At 47.2% G+C, this 14634-nt stretch overlaps 1 long non-coding RNA gene across 1 annotated transcript; it reads left to right on the forward strand.

Annotated features, from left to right (window-relative positions):
• The first annotated feature begins 11437 nt into the window (after positions 1–11437).
• On the forward strand, positions 11438–13794 carry LOC116795812. Its single transcript, XR_004360164.1, has 3 exons — positions 11438–11536; positions 11652–11737; positions 11846–13794. It is a non-coding gene; the product is annotated as an uncharacterized LOC116795812 (long non-coding RNA).
• Positions 13795–14634: the final 840 nt, after the last annotated feature.

Here is a 14634-nt window from a genome sequence, read left to right on the forward strand (position 1 = left end):
ACAGAGGGGGTTCCATCCAGGCACTCAAGTGTTCAGCTTTGCAGGAGTTCTTAATTTACGAATGGTGACACTAATTAAGTGTCACCCTTTGTTCAGAGATCAGAAACGTGAAAGTTTTTCGACTTCCTCTCTCCACACCCTCGAGGCTCTTACCCACAACTTCACTGACAGCAGCTGCAAACGCTCTCTGGATGGAAAGGTCCTGCCACCAGGAGCCAAATGTTCCTTAACTGAGATGTTTTACCCTTTGCACATCCACCACAAATTCCCTGGATGGCTTTGGAAGCCAGGTGGGTTTAGCAGTGCTCGGAAACACTTCTGTTGTGCTGCACTGCTTACCCAAAATAATGATCTTCCTGAAGAAAAAAAGCAAACAAACAAACTTTCCTCATTGGTATTAAGGAAACAGTCTATTTGTAGACAATTAATATGCATTGGTGCTTCCTCTTCTAACTTCAGTATCCTGGTTATATACTGCAAGTAATTCTCACACTTAAAAGAAGAAATAGGACTTTTAATATTAAGAAATAACTTTTCACCTCCACAAAAATTAAAACACAAAAGGTGAAAGGAGGGCGTGTTAATGCTGACTTGAGTCTTCCCCAAGACAACCCAAATGCTGCTGGACCCAACCAATGTCCAGGAAACAGAAACTGAAACTCACCAATTTACTCATTAACTGAAATCAAACAGTGCTAGGGGAGGGTTTTTGTTTGGTTTCTTTTACATTTTTAAGAAAGGTACTCCCAGTATAATTTAGCAGTGCTGCCCCTACTCCCCCAGGGAGAAGTTTGCACCTTCCAGCCCCATCCTCATCCCACCTGTCTGTTCCCATCTCCAGACCACTGGCTTTACTGCACACAGTTATTTCACAGCTGGATCAGCTTCCTAATCTGTACCACAAAGGTTTGTGCCAACACAACTCAGTGGGAGAAAGGAGAGATGGAGGAGCAGCTGGTTTCAATTCAGCACTAAAATCAGCTTAAAATTCACTTAATTTACAGACTCCTGATTTAAAATTCACAACCAATCCATTCCCTGCTCCCAGTCCCTGACCCCCACCTCCTCAATCCCTGTGTTTTGATAGGAATCCAAGTTTCTGTTTTTCTGTCAGTCAATACATTCCAAATCTGCCAAGACACAGAAAAAAGCTTATGTACATAATAATGAAGAGTTGAAGCTGCAAAGATAAATAAAAATGTCTGGATTTAGACTACAGTTGTCAAATCTTGACTTTCAAGTGAGTGTGTGAATTTTAAGAAAGTTATTAAAGTTTAATAAGATACTATTACTAATGATTAACAAGACTATTTGGTTTGGGTAAAAAAAAATTATATCTATCCTTTCCAAAAATGAGGTTTTCTCCTTTTCTTGTATAGCTACTTATTATAGTGGTGGGCTCTGAAGGGATAAAATTCTGACAGATATTTTCTAAACATACTATGAAATTAATTTAAAAAAAAAAAAACAAAACACAAAATGAGCAGTCACACAAAAGTTTCACAGATTGTCAAAAGACCTGGGCTTGAAAATCACCAAATATTAAGAGGTTTTTAATAGTGGGTTTACACCTTTTTAATACTAAGTGCTAAAATTTCTGTCGCCTGATACATTTTTAGAGGTGGTTTTTATTTTCACGTTGTTCAATTTACAAAGAGAAAGCATGGCAAATTAAAAGAGTTAGGCAGAGACACAGGAAAAATTCAGCTGATTACATGGTATTTCTTTTGGCATGGAGGTGCTAAGGGCTCACTAGTGGCAGAATAAGTAATCATCACAATGCTAAACTGCCAAAATTCACTTAGGCTACGGCCTGACCTGCATGCAAAACCAGCCGTGAAATGGGAATGAAGTGCTCAGGGCAGACTCAAACATCACTGCATATGCTCCAGTTCTGCTCCAGACCACTCCAGAGCTCCGGAATTGCAGCAGCCTGGATCTACCCGAGGTAATTGCAGGTGAAGCCAGGAACAGCCACTATCAGAGCTTCAGCTATTAAGGCTCCTTAATGAATGGTCTAACAATAACCCAGGCTTAACCAGTTCTCTCATTGCGAGGACTTTAACCATAATAAGCCCCTTGAACATTCCTACATTGTTTTCCAAAGATCTCACAGTATAAGGCTACTAACTGTGCTCTCACAGCCTGTGAGGCAGGTATTAGTCAGCCTTTTTTTTTTTCTCATTTAAATACAGATAAAAAAAAAAAAAACCTGAGGCAGAAAGCTGGCAAACGACTTCCCTGTGGATACACAGCTGACTACTGGCACACAGAATCCAGATCTTCCAGATTCCAGCCCTGTCATCAGCCAAAAGGCCATCATTATGAGGAAAGAAATTAGTCTGGTCTTATAAATAGCATTTGAATATAAGCCTTGCTGTAATATTTGCAAGGAGTTGACCTTAAACACCAGCAGAGCTGCACTGGTAGCCTGGGGCTCCAAGCACCAGCTTGCGTGGCACTATCCTGGAGTTCCTGTCCCTCTGCCTCTCTGGATGTCTCCAGAGCCTGGATCCAGTACAAACTGTCCAGCAGATCAGACCACAATCTCATTTGACCACTTCTGGTTTGAGCTCAGCACATCAGAAAGATGTAGGACTGCTCTAAAAATACAGTGTTGTTCTAAAACACTCAGGTAGCCAGGAATAAGAAAATAAACAAGTCTGAGTCAGCAACTTTCTGCTCCTTTAAGGGACCAAGTCACCATGGTCAGAGTGGCAGAAATCTCTCTGTAACAATCAGCTGGAAACCTGCATGGTAGAAAATGTCCCCAACACACATAAAATCTGGAGCACTCATCCAAGTTAATCATTTGAACTGCTCTGACTGCATATCATACATTTACTTGTAATTTTTGCAGCTCTCAAATGCCTAAGCGAGATATATTTTGATTTATGTCACGTTCACATGGTGCTACAAAGAAGTAGGTCCTTTCCTGCATTACAGCTTTAATACCTGCAGCACGTCTAACTCCTGGTCTACATTTCCTGCAGCAAAATACTAAGCCCAAGATTGATTTTGTACCAAAAAGCCCCTTATGTCTGATTCTATAACTCTAAAGTCATTTTAAATTAGGTAATTTCTAGTAAGGCAACCCTACAATACCAAGTTGAAAACTGCAAAAGGAGAGTTAAAGCAAACAGAGGAAAAATAAAGACTTCGTGTAGTAAAAAAAGTAATTGCAGTAGTTACTCGTTTATTCTGGTTCTAGATACCTGCCCTGCTCCCTCCCACCCGTGTGGGCCACCACCAGGTGCTGAACACACAACCTCTACAACCACAACAGGAACTCTGAGTCCAGAGGAAGAGCTGAAAATGGAAAACTCGTTAACTTCCACGGGGATCCTCCACAAGGGAAAGACACCACGGATGAAAAAGCACACCAGAAATTATGAGAAACAACCGCCTGAGTGGAACAACAAGTTGCAACATTTTTTATTTCTATTCCTCACTTTAAGAGCAAACTGTGGTTACAGGCAGGAGAGCCATAAAATCCTCCTATTTTTGGCTGTCTCCTTCCCAAATGACAGAAAACTCCTGGCTATGAAAACATGAGCATCTCACACTGGAGCTAAAGGCTCGTGTCTCTTAAATGCAAAAGCAGCAGAGCCAAAATTCCCTGTGATTCTCCCCAGGATGACCAAATTCCCTGCATTATTATGCATTAAAGCACTGCCAGACTGTGGCACAGCAGATGAGACCTGACTCCCAACAGAGCCTGTTTCCATCCCAGCTCACATTTAGGGCTCAATTATCTTATCTGCTCTGCCACTCGCATACTTTCCAGATAAGAAATGTTTTTCCCCCTCTTTTGAAGAGTTAAAACTGACACCACAGCCAGTGTTAAGATTAAAAACGTTATAAATTAAAATTCATTTAGGTTAATACTGTTTAAAAAAAATACTCTATGCACAGGTTAAGACTGGGAACTAGAGTTAATTGACAGGCTGTGTAAGTTTTAATAACAGCAGTGCATCCTGCAGGTGGAGGGGGATTTTGTTCTCCACTTCAGTTTCCCCACATGGTTTAGGTCAATGATCAGTTCATCTCAAGTTGAGAAACTGCTCAAGATTTGGGAGGGGGGGAAAAAAAAACCTGTTTTCCTCTTCCAATCTATGACTAAGAATGAGGCAAGCAAAGGGAGGATCTAAGATCCTGAAGGCGATGGCAACAAGAGGTCATTAGTTAATTCCCTCAACGACAGATACTACTTCCTTTTATTAAATAACAGCGGGTTTTAATGATGTCAAATGGTTTTTGTAATTCTAAAGGACACAGCACACTCAAAATTTACCTGAACCAGGCAAAAGAAGCAGAAGCACAGAAGAAACGCTGAACTGAGAAGGAGATTGTCATAAACCAAGTAAGAAATATATAAGACTGATCTGATTTTATGCCAAAAATTTAAAAGGTTACACAGGCATATATATTCTTTCTTACATTATGTATCTTTGGCTCAACACAAGTAGTATCCAATTAAGCAAGAAGTCTGTTTTAACCAGCACTTTAATGTTTACAAATAAATTTTTTCACGAGGAAAAAAGATAAACACGAGCACCATCCTAAGGCTTAAATGAGGGCTCATTGCTGCTTATTGCTTAAATAATTTTTGAAAAAGTTTAATCAATGTACTTTTATGACCAACTATTTATTACCTGTATGACTACAGCACCTGGGAGCTTCAGTTAAACTGCAGCAGGACCTGCAAAGCCAGAGCAGGAGCGATGCCTCCTCTGAGGAGATGGCAATCATCTAAATCTAGAAGATGAATAGTTCAGAAATGTAGGAGGGCACGAGGAAATAGGTGACTGGAATTTATGTTCTCTGTAGCTGCACTTTAGTCCACTTTCCCTCGTGCACTGGAAGGATCAAGGTGTGTGTTTGCTTACTCTCCCTGCCTCAGAAAAGAAAATCCGTCCAGAAGTCACATAAAGACAGGAAAAAAAAAAACAAACATGGAAGGAAGGTGTTTTGGGTAGTAAGACTGGAAGAAAACTATTTACACATTTTAATATGTCTGCTTCCCATCTAAGAGAGAAAGGATTTCAATTTTTTTCAAGCTGTCATCCCACAGAGCGAGACTGAACCATAAGAAAATAAACAGGAGCACACACAACTTTTGGAGGAATTCCATTTAAAGAAGAATTCTTTGAAATTACCACCCGACACAGTAGTGCACCCAACACAAACCAGCAGCCAGAGCTGTTTACAAGCTTTCTGCTCAGTGTTAGACTGAAAACCCAAACTCTTTTTGCTGTGTAATAAATCAGTGCTCCGCGTTTAACAATTTTCAGCAGTGCCATATGCTACGTAGTCCCATATGTTCCATTATGGGGAAGAAAAACATCATCTCAACATGAATCATCAGTGACTGTGTTCCTGTAAATCTGGCTTAAATGCTCACAACGTTCAAGGGCAACGCTAAATAAATCTGCTCAGTTTCATGCCAGATTCTGGGCAACAGAATCGCAGATCACTTACTGAAATTAAGGAAAAACGAGGTTTAACGTCGGAAGTGAGCACACTGTTTGCATCTCTCCAGAAACAGACTCACTCTGCACAACATTTGGCCCACATTCATCAGTTCCAATCTAACAATGATGTCCTGCTCGTAGAATTATGACAGTATCTCGTAGTCCCAGCACTTTTCATCCTGAACTGCCTAATGCACGTGCAAATACACACACTGCATACAAGTGCCATGTTCTGCACCACGGTGATTCTGGGGACGAGTTTGTGAGAAAAGTAAAACCCCAAACCAAACCCAGGTGTGGGTTTTAGACTCCAGGGAAATGCAGCTGTCACTGTACAGTTTACCCAGGATTTTAGGTTAACACCTCCACTCTTAAAGTGACAATTTCTTAGGTAAGTATACAAACAGCTTTCTCTCTTTTTCCCAAAGACAGGGTAGTCCACAGCATAAAAGCTGCTTGTCCTGAGGCAAAGTCGTGGCACACCAAGGTCATCACTTGCCCTTCTTTTGAGGAATTTCTTGGGCTCTGATATCAGGAAGACAGACTGGAATTAATGCCCCAAACTGTGAGAATGCCCCTATTTGAAAGTGTTTAGTAGCCAAGGAGGAAGGCTGTGTAGTTGAGGCAACCAGGTGCTCCCAGGTAAAGATTGGTTTCATTAAAACCAAAATACACCAGAGTCCAGTTTGACCTAATATTCAGGGTGGGGGAAAAACAGTAATTACATCAACATCAAGCTATTACCTGTTCAAGGGCATAAGTGCTTAGTTCATTAGCAACTCAGACAAACTTGTTTTGTAAGCTCCCTACATTAAATTTGAAATTTCCCTGCCCTTACAAATTAAACTAACAATTTCTGACACAAAGGGAAAGTCCAGTAAGACAATACAAACGTGAGTATATAAACAAGAAAACTTCCAACCTGCTCAAACCCAATATGTTTTCTGCCACTCACAATAAAAAGATTACTTAAGGCATCAAGTCAACCTAATTTCAATATTATTTAATTCATTTGAATAAATTATTTTAAAAAAATAAATAAATAGCAGTACTCCAGGTTTCTTCAATAAGAGAGCAAAACCTACTGACCTCTACAAACATATATTTTTCACACTTCCAACAGGAAGTTAAAAGTGAATTCCCGTGGTTTAGCTCTACAGAATAAGGACAACATGTCACATTAGAAACATTGCTCTTTAATGCTGGAAGTGGGGCTTGATAAAGATTCAGAACCTGCCACAGGACCATGAATAGCCAGGAGGGCACTCAGATTTCCACCATCCTTCAGTAGCTCAGGAGATGGATGACCACACCCAATTAATTTACTTGCATTTCTATTCCAACTTTCCTCCTCATTAATTAGGAGCTGAGGTTCACAGAGATGACAGTTCCTGGCACGCAATGCCCACGATGACTTTAGGTGGTGCACGCTCTGTGATCAAAATGGAAAGTCACAATCTGTGCTGCCCATGTAAAAAAAATCAGAGATTTCCTTCTTCTTACCCAAAGGAAACCTTAACTTTAGCAGATCAGTATTGTCTGAAACATGTTTCACTCAATGAATTAAAACAAAGCTACCACAGTGATTTCAGGGGAACTCAAAGAGCTGCCCCTGGAAGAACTGATGACCAAGCAGGCACCAAGAAATTGCATCATGTTTATTACACAGCACGAAGCCAAAGGCAATCAGATCCTTCTGGTTTAATCAATGGCCTTCAAATAAGGAAGCAGTTTGAAAATAATAAGCATAAAACGAAATACTCTTTTGGGTTCACTTTTTGAATTTTTCCCTGTTGTGTAGAAAACCTGAGCATGTGCTGAAATATAATCTTATAAAAATCTACTTCTTGAATACCTCTGATACCAAAATGGCACTTTTATTCAAACTCAGTTTGCCTTAAATGCTGTGACTGAACTGCAGAGGGGTCCTGTTAAAAGACTCTGAACTCTGTCTTCAAACAAAAGGTCTGTTTCCTATTTAAAAACATTAACCAACATATAAATAAATAAAACAAATAAAATTTAGTGTTCCAGGAACACCTCCTCCCCTGCCATTTCTTTTCACCTGGATATTGCAGCATTTCACAAGGCTGCAGAACAACCTGGGACAAAAACCTGTAAATGGAGGAAACAACTGGTCTGTGTTCCTGGTCCAAACTCACTGACCACTGCTCTGCCCCTGCTCCCCAGTAGCCTGGGGCCACCCTGCAAACTCCAGCCCAGCTCCATGCAAACAGGGTTTTCCCTTTAAGGCAAGGCAGGAGATTATTCAGAAGAGACAGAGCCCAGTTTTTCTGAAAGACCCCCACGTTCTGCAACACGTTATGAAACACAAATTTAACAGCAAAAGCCTGATACAAGATTCATACTTAGAATGCACACAAGCAGAAATATCTCATCTTTAAAAGCTTTGACTTGCAAAGATCCTTTTTAACTGATAATGATGTAACAAAGCAAAAGGGAAGCACCTAGAGAGAATCACTGTAAGTAATACACACACAGAATTAGTTTGTAATCTGAAAGCTTTAGTAGAGGGATCATGGAAACAACTCAGCTCAAACTCTCCTCAAATCAGATGCCAAAGGAAATTATGTGATGAGTTAGAGGGTAGATAAATCTGGATTTTACAGATTATACCCTAATGTAGATATGAACAGCCTACAGCCTCACTGTGAGTGCATGAAAGAATTGTCAGGTATTTGTATGAAGTTCAATGTTAAACGAGAGTTTGTGAACAGGAATTTACATTTAAAACACACCCAATATTGTTGCATTACTCCCTGAGAGCTCAGAATTAGCCACCTACCAGAAAGAACTCGGTTTTAAAGACATAAACAGAGAGGAACAAGCATGGTGCATTATCTGTTTCCACAAAGAATCCACTATCAATGTAGAAATACCAACATGTGTCCTCTAATAAATCTGGCACAAGATGCATCAAACTAATGACCACTGGCAAAATAAGCTGCATCACTCTAAGCACTGCAGCATTCCAAACACTTACTGAAAATACACAAGCAGACCCTGGAGGACAGACTGGAGCCCACTTATCCTCACCCCACATGAGCACCAGGAACCACAGGCAGCAGCTCCATTCCCAGCTAACTTTAAACTGTGCTGTGTTCCACAGGGGAGGTGAGGAGCATCCCCATCGAGCCAGAACCCTGAGCTGCTTCCACATTCTTATGTGGATCACTATCCCATAAGGTGATCAATGGGATCTGAAATCCTCCTGGACAGAGAGTGGAGCTGAGCACTGACAGAGTGAGTCCTCCTGCCAGGAGGGAGCCTGGACCAGCACCACCTGTTTTGCTGTTTATCAACAAACACGGAGCTGCTACTCAACTGTGTGTGGAGGCCAGGCACTCCACACAGCTCCAGTGCTGGAGCACAGTCCCAAGGAAAACACTCTGGATGGGGACAGCAGACCCAGCACCAAGCTGCTCAGCTCTGCTCAGGCTAAGAAAGCAACCAGGGAAAACCTGGCTGCTACCAGGGCTACTAAAGTTTGGAGTTACCACAGTTGTAGGATTAGAGAATTAATTCTACTCACGTTCCTGGAGGAAAGGAGGTGGGGAAGACACGAGAAGATATATATATTTATATATACGTAAAACAAAACTCTGAAGGCTTAGTACTTGCCTAGTGTCCTCCTTCCTTCTCCTTCCCACGCAAACACGAGTGCTGCTCGATGGCATCCAGCACCTACAGCGAATCATTTCCCCGTGTCATTAAAAGGACAGAGACATCTGCTCACACACACCAGACCTACGTCATCGCTTCCAACTCCGCTCAGAGCCGACAGAAACGCGGCTCCCTTTTCCCTTCAATTCACCGGGTCACATTCCCGCTGGCAGACGGATCCCGGGGTGATCCCAGCGGAGCAGCGCCGTGCCCGGCTCCAGGTGAAGGCGGCCGGCCGCTGTCCCTCCTCTCTCCGCACGCCCACGCTCCCACCGGGGCGTTCCCGTCCGCTCGGGGCTGCTGTCCTGGAGCTCCAACTTCCACGGAGCTCCCGGGGACAGCTCCCGGCACACGGGAGGGACAGAGGAGGGGAGACAGGGAGCGGCTGCCCCCGCTCGCACGGACCCGGCACCTGCCCCCCGTCCTAAACCTCCCACCCCGAGCCCATCCTGGCCCCCGTCTTCTCTCTATTCCACCCCCTCCCTGACCCCCATTCTGAACCCATCCTGCCCCCTCTCCTCTCCCTATCCTGCACCCCCTCCTGTTCCTGTCCTGTCCCCATCCTACCTCTATCCAACCCCCTCTCCTACGCCCATCCTATTCCCCTCCTGCCCCTGTTCTGCTCCCGTCATAGCCCTGTCCTGTCCCCCATTCTGTCCCTCTCCTGCCCCCAATCCCACCTCTATCCTGCCCCCTGTCCTGTCCCCCTCCTGCCCCCAATCCCGTCTCCCATCCTGGTGCTCTCCGACCGCCCCAGTCTCACACTGGAAGCCCGGCAGGAGCTGCCCCAACCCCGACCAGCCCCGGCTGAGACTCCCCAGCACACTCATCACTGCCTCCCTCCCCCCCCCCCCGCCCTGCCCGGCAGCGAGCGCCCCGCGCCGCCTCAGCACCCAAAAAGTGTGGGGTTCAGCCCCAAAAAGCGCTGCCAGCCCCCGGCGGGACCCGCCTGTCACCGGCGCCGCTCCCTCCGCGCGGTGCCTCACCTGGTGCCGGCCGGCGGCAGCGGGCCACGTCCGCGGGGCCCGGGCGGGGCGGCAGCAGCAGGAGGAGGAGGAGGAGGAGGAGGAGGAGGAGGAGGAGGAGGACGGAGCGTGTCCGCCGGGCCGTGCCCGTCACCGCCGCTTCCTGCCCGGCCCCGCTCGGCGCTCAGCTGCACGGCCTGGCGGGGCAGGCGGGGCAGGGGAGCGGCACCGCCCCGCGGATCGAATCGCCCGCGGCATCGGCGCTTGACTGAGCGACCTGAGCGGTCCCGTCGGGAGCTGAGGGGAAGGGGGGGATGTCTGAGGGGAAAAGGGGGGATTGGGGTGTGTAGGGGGGATCAGGGAGGTGTGTATGAGGGTCTCAGTGTCTGTAATGGGATCAGGAATATGTATGGTAGTCTCGGGGTGTCTAGTGGGATCACGGGGATATGAGGTCTCGGCGTCTGTAGTGGGATCCGGGAGCGTGTATGGGAGTGTCAGGGTCTTTAGTGGGGTCGGGGGGGGGTGTGGGAGGGACTTGTGGACCTGTAATGGTCTCAGGTGTGTGAGGGCAGCTGGGCCCCCTGCAGTAGCCTCAGGTGTGTGTGTGGAGGGATGACAGTGCCCATAGCAGGCTCAGGTATGTGTGTATGGGGCTGTGGGGGTCATAGTGGTCTCAGGTATGTGTATGGGGTTATCAGGGTTTATAGGGGTCTCAGGTGTGTGTATGGGGGGTGTCAGAGTCTATAGGGGTCTCAGGTGTGTGTATGGGGCTGTCAGGGTTTATAGTGGTCTCAGGTGTGTGTATGGGGTTATCAGGGTTTATAGGGGTCTCAGGTGTGTGTATGGAGCTATCAGGGTTTATAGGGGTCTCAGGTGTGGGGGCCATTGTCAGGGTCTATAGTAGGCTCAGGTGTGTGAGGGGGACACTTTGGGCAGGGTAAAAGGGCAGCTCTGAGGCTTTCAGTACGTGCTGCAGGTGTTGGAGGGACAGGACAAGGACCATGTGTCCTGTGACAGATCCCAGCAGGAAGAGCCTCCTGGTAACCAAAGAGGAGAAGATGGGACTTTGCAGCAGTCAAAGGCACAAATGACAAGGGACTGTAGCAGGGATGGAGAGCTCTGGATTAGGAATTGCTTGGAGTAGAGGCAGGGAAAGGTGAGTTTATGGTGTTTCTGCCACACTTTATGGTTCCCCCCAGACTCTGAACTTAGAGATACTTTATTGTTACAGAAGCTTATTTGATGGTATGGGGGGGGTGGTTAATAATTCTTCTAAATAAAACTGACAGCTGTTCCCCTCTTGGGCTTCTGGAACCATCCTCACAGAGCCCTGTGAAACCAGAAGTACAGAAACCTGAGAGCCGTGAGTCCCAGGTGAGGGGTGTTGGTGTGTCCTGTGCCTCAAAGGCCAAGGTACAATTTCAGCTTTTCTCATTGCAGTGGTGCAATTCACACAATAAACGAGTTTCCTGTTTACAAAGCTCAGCTTATAACCTATTTTTCCCCTCTATTTCTTGCAAATGGAAAGAAGGGCACAGCAAGCGTGACTCGTGTGTCAGCTGCTCTGTGAAAAGCTGGTGCTGACCAGGCAGGAGGCAGAAATCTCTCCTCAAAGTGAGTGTGTATAAAACACTAAATGAGTTGCGATGAGAACAACAGCTCTGATGGAGGCACGAGCCAAGAACAACAGCTTGACAGGCAATTTTACACTTTCCCTGACAGCTCCTTGGGGCGTAGACAGTTAAGTTTCTGCGTTTGTAAGGGAAACATGGCATTCCTTACAGCTGAGCCTCCTCCCTCGGGTTCCCACTGAATGCCTGAGAGATGACAGCAGAGGGTGTCTCCAGAAGGCTCCTATTAAACAGGAGGAATTAGCACGGAGGGAGCAACAGCGAGATCCCAGTTTTGACCACAGAACGAGCTAAAAAGCGTTGCATCAGCAGCTGTTTGCAGTTTCTTACCCGCTGGCTGCGCACAGCTCCTGTTCAGGGGGCTCCTGTGCTCTCCTCTTGGTACCTCCGCCCTCCTGGAGCGTGAAAGGCTGTGCTGGGAGGGTAAATCGGCGCCAAACCGAAAGTGCTGAGGCGGCGTGAGGCAGGGCAGATTCACCTTGGGAGGGCAGCCGTGGTTCAGACACACTTACAACTAGTCGGGTATCCCCAGCAGCACGAACCAGGCGGACAGGGGAGCGGGTGAGCCGAGTGTGTGGACAGATGGAACAGATACAGACAGGAAATGGGGAAGGAAGGGGGGAAATGTTTGTAAAGCTTTAAGGGGGCTCTGGTTAGTTCTGAGAAAGAGGCTGAGTCCTGCAGTCCAGTTTCTGGTTTTAGCTCTGTGACTGTATAACTTTGGGAAGCGATTTGAGCACTTCAAGCCCGGTGTGAGCGGGGAGAGGACAAAAACTCGTGGGCACCAAGCAGCTCATGCGATGTGGCAGCTGCCACCACACCCTTTCCTGTTCGCCCCGCGGGCAGCCCTGCCAGCCGCGCTGCCTGAGTGGGGAGAGAGGGGGGGAAAGGAGTGCTTTCCAAGATGCTGATAACCCCCGGCACCCGGCATTCCTTGGAAAAGGAGAGGTTTAGTGAGCAGCTCTGGTGGTGTGTCTCCCCTGGGACCAGTCAAACGCTCCCAAAAGCCTTGGGAGCTGCTCCGGGGTGGTGCTGACTTTTGGCCGCGCCTCAGCCTGGCTCCTGTTACAGGCGATGTTGACTTATGGAAAAAGGCACCGGGCATACTTGGCATGGGCGTTCCGAGTTAAAAATTGTCAGTCTGGGCAAACAGACCTTTGGGGTGAACTGCAGGAGAGCCAAGTGCCTGCACTGCGTTATTGCAGCTCTTGTCAGAACACCAAGAGTGTGACCTGGTGCTGCTCTGGGTGCCGAGCGCCCGGCTCGGCGGGTTTGGAGAAGTGCTGCAGGTTTTGGAGCTCCGTCCTTTAGACCAAACCCATTTCCTTCCCCTCGGTGAGGTGCTCGTAGTGCCTCAGTGAGTCAATAAGCTCTGCATGTGAGGAATGCACCTCGCAGCTGAAGGTGAGCCATTGGTGTGGCTGTGCTGGAGGCAAGGAGACTAATTAGTCCTTCCCTTAGACTTTGAGCTGCACAACTAAGATAGGTGAGATATTTAGCCTGGAATATCCATGTGAGGCATTTTCAGATCCTGGTTTTAACCTGGTGTGAATCTCACACAGGATCTGTGTCTTGGTCCTTAATTCTGTAGCAGTGTCTAGTCAGGAGGATAACGTGTACCTGGCAGATGTGGGGCATTCCTGATGGATTTGGGCACGTGTTCTAGAAGCTGCTGTTTGCTGGCAGGAAGGAACTGCTTCACCTGGGTGAAGGTGAGATCACAGTGCTGCGGTGGGGCTTTGCTGTGAGTATGGAGGAACAGGGAAGCAATTTCTGTATTAAAATATAATAGAGTTTGGGTGAGTACAAAGTGTCCTAAGAAGTCCATTCCTAGCACGGCAAGGTCCTGCTCCTTGCCTGCTGAGGAGCAGCTCTGCTGTGTGTCTGTACCACAGAATCCCAGGATGGGTCAGGTTGGAAGGGACCATAGTGGGTCATCTGGTCCAACCTCCCTCTTCAGGCAGGGGCATCCCAAAGCACATGGCACAGGATTGTGTCCAGATGGCTGGAATATCTCCAGTGAGGGAGACTCCACACCCTCTCTGGGCAACCTGTTCCTGTGCTCAGTCACCCCCACAGCAAAGAAGTTCTTCTTTGTGTTCAGGTGGAACTCCCTGGGCATCAGTTCCTGCCCATTCCTCTTCTCCCATTGCTGAGCCTCACCCCCTGAGCAGAGCCTGGTCCATCCCCTGACCCCTCCCTGCACACACTGACAGACATGGACGGGACCCCCTCTCGGTTGTCTCTTCTTGTGGCTGAGCAGGCCCAGCTCACAGAATCCTTAAGGTTGGAAGAGACCTTTAAGATCATCAAGTCCAACCATTCACCCAGCAATGCTACTATAACCCCTAAACCACTACAATCATATCACCCAGTGCCAGGCCCAGATGCCTCTTGAACACTTCCCTGAGCAACCTATTCCAGTGCCTGATTGCCCTAAGAGTGAATTTTTTTTTTTCTAATATCTGACCTAAATCTCCTCTGTCTTAGATTAAGGCCGTTTACTCCGGTCCTCTCACTGCAGGCACGATAGCAAAGACTGTCCCCCGCCTCACTACAACCTCCTTTCAGGCAGCTGTAGAGACCCACGAGAGCTCCCTCAGCCTCTCCTAACAGAGATGCTCCAGTCCCTGGATCAACTTTCACCCTCCACTGGCCTCGCTCCAGGACCTCCATGCACCTCGTCCCGAGGAGCCCAGAATCCTGCAACACAAGTGCCCCAAAAGGGAGACGAACCATAAAAAGCAGAGAAGTAAAACCCTCGACCCACCACCCCGGTGTCGGCGGGGCGGGGACTCGAACCCGCGTCCCTCCCTCCGTGCCTCGCGCTGCCCGGGCGGGGGCGCGGCGGCCCCGGCGCCGCCCGGAAGCGGAAGCGCC

This window comes from Chiroxiphia lanceolata, chromosome 18 (assembly GCF_009829145.1).
Source record: "Chiroxiphia lanceolata isolate bChiLan1 chromosome 18, bChiLan1.pri, whole genome shotgun sequence".
Lineage (NCBI taxonomy): Eukaryota > Metazoa > Chordata > Aves > Passeriformes > Pipridae > Chiroxiphia > Chiroxiphia lanceolata.